The sequence below is a fragment of the Crocuta crocuta genome, unplaced genomic scaffold, assembly GCF_008692635.1.
Source record: "Crocuta crocuta isolate KB4526 unplaced genomic scaffold, BGI_CrCroc_1.0 scaffold68, whole genome shotgun sequence".
Taxonomy (NCBI): domain Eukaryota; kingdom Metazoa; phylum Chordata; class Mammalia; order Carnivora; family Hyaenidae; genus Crocuta; species Crocuta crocuta.
This window is the reverse complement of record NW_027532426.1, coordinates 3,417,220-3,419,498: the sequence shown is the minus strand read 5'-3', so window position 1 is coordinate 3,419,498 and position 2,279 is coordinate 3,417,220.

Sequence of the window (2,279 nt, the reverse complement as noted above, 5' to 3'; positions counted from 1 at the left end):
GGGGGGGCCACCACCAGCAGCCGCACACGCCCCGCCGGGCCCTGCCAGCCGAGCTGCGGAGGCACCCGGCCGGCCCCCTCTGCTTCCACCAGCATCCTGCTGCCCCCACCGACAGGACTCGGAGCTGGCCCGGGAGCTTCTGACGTAGCAGGGGGGTGCGTGGGAGGGGAGGGGGGGGCTATGGCGCGTCCCTCCCCAGCCCCGCCCTCTGCCCCTCAGCCTCCAGTGGTCCCTGCCTCCTCACTCACCCCGGACGCTCTCCCCAGCTGGGGGCGCCCTCCCCTGCCCTCTGGCCTCCGCAGGGGGAGGGCTTAAGACCAAGGAGCCCCTCCCCCAGCCACTCCCTCTTATGGCCCCTCCCTACCCGCCAGCTGAGCGGGGAGCTGGTCCCCAGTTTCTGCAACTGCTGCCTAGGCTCTGAGGTCTCCAGGGCTAGGGCCTCGAGGTGAGGGGGGCGGGGGGAATACAGGCTTGTATCCTGGCAACACAGCCAACCCCAGAACGCACTCATCCCCTTCCTTCCCTGGGGGGCTGGCGCAAAGCGCCTACCACCACCGTCCAAGTGTGTTCACCCCATTCTGGGACCTGGGGGAAAGAGAGGCCTTCGAGGCCTCCCCCCACCCCCCACTTCTCTGTCCCCTTCNAGCCCGGGCGCGCCTTGGGTTGGAAAAGTATTTGGGGAGGGACCGAGCAGGGAGGCAAAGGCGGAGAGGCCCGGACTCGGGGGCCACCTTCAGCCAAGGTGACCTCCGAAAGCCACAGCCGCCCGATGCGGGGAGAGTCTGGACCCTCCTTCTCCTCTACCGGGACATCCCCCTCCCGGGCTCCTTAGACGCCGCTCGGCCGCAGGGACCCAGTCCCCCGGCGCCCCCTGCTGGGCTGTCTCCCTGCCCCCAGCTCCGGTTGCGGCCCCTCCTGCAGGCATCTGCTGGAACTGCAGAGGCCCGTGCCAGGAGTGAGGGGAGTCTGCTAGTCTGTCAAGTAGGACCCCAAAGCCGGGCGTTCCAGCCCCTTCTCACACCTCGCTTGGCGATACCGCTGCCACTTCCAAGGCGACATGCAGGGCACCAACTCTGCCCCTCCCCCGCTTCACTCCCACCCCCTCCCTGTCCACCCAGGCCTACCTGTTGGCTCCACAGACTTCTCCAGCTCTGACCGGCATTGACCCTGACCCTGACCCTGATCCCTCCTCCTGTCCTGGTTACTTGCTTCCTCTCTCCCTCCTGTTCTCTGTCCTGTCCCTCCTCGCCCAAGCTTCTCTTGGGGAGGGGAAGGTGGACTGAGTCCCCTGCCCCGTTTGTTTATTCCTGGCATTCCCAAAGCCAGTTTAGACAGAACAGAAAAAGGGCACGGTTCACCTCTTCACTATGGGACACCAGGCAGAGGGGAAGGCAGGCGGAGAGGCAGGAGAGAAGACCCCACCCCAAGTGGCCCAAATGACAAACCGGTTTCCCCACTTCCTGGTCTGCCTGGGTGCAACCTTAATCTAGGCTCTCCCATTTTCCTGCCCGCCCCCAGACTTGCCCCTGAGCCAGCTTCAGGCCTGGCTAGGGGCTAGTCTCAGATGCCCCTTCCCGGATTAATCTCCAGTTGCAGTAACTTAGGCGGGAGGGCTGGGGAGGGCTTCCCAGCTCCAGCAGGATAGCTCAGGAGAGCAGCCAAGAGCCGTGTCCCGGACACACCGTCTGGGCACACGACCCCAGCAGTCGGCACCCTGACTTCTCCTGTCCTGGGCCAGCTGCCTCTCCCTCTGCCAACTGGACGGTGCCCATCTTTTGGCCTCTGAGCACACAGTGGGCACTCATCCAGATCCCTGCCTGGCTGTCCGCCCAGGATGGGCATGGGAGGCAGCGGGCCCTGTGCAGGGGAGGGGACAGGACGAGGAGGGGGGGCTTCCCCCCACCTGCTTGGACACCACCTCCCGAGCCTCTCAGAGCCTGGAGGCGGGGGGGGGGGGGGACTCTAGTTTCTGTTCCTCCGTTCGGGACTCTGACTCAACTATACAGACTCTGCCCTTCCTCTCCCTGTCAGGTTCTCCCTAAGACAGGGTCTCTTCCCTGCCCCACTTCGTCCCCACCTAAGGAGAAGGGAATCAGCAAGTGGTTTACTCGTATAGTCTCTAATTTAACCCTCTCAACAACCCTGCAGAAGTGGGCATGCTTGGCCCCATTTCAGAGACAGAGTTAAGGCTCAGAGAGGAAGGGCCACTTGCCCAATCTAAGAGCAGCAAAGCTGAAATTCAAACCCAGATCTGCCTGACTCCAAAGCTCCCAGCCTCC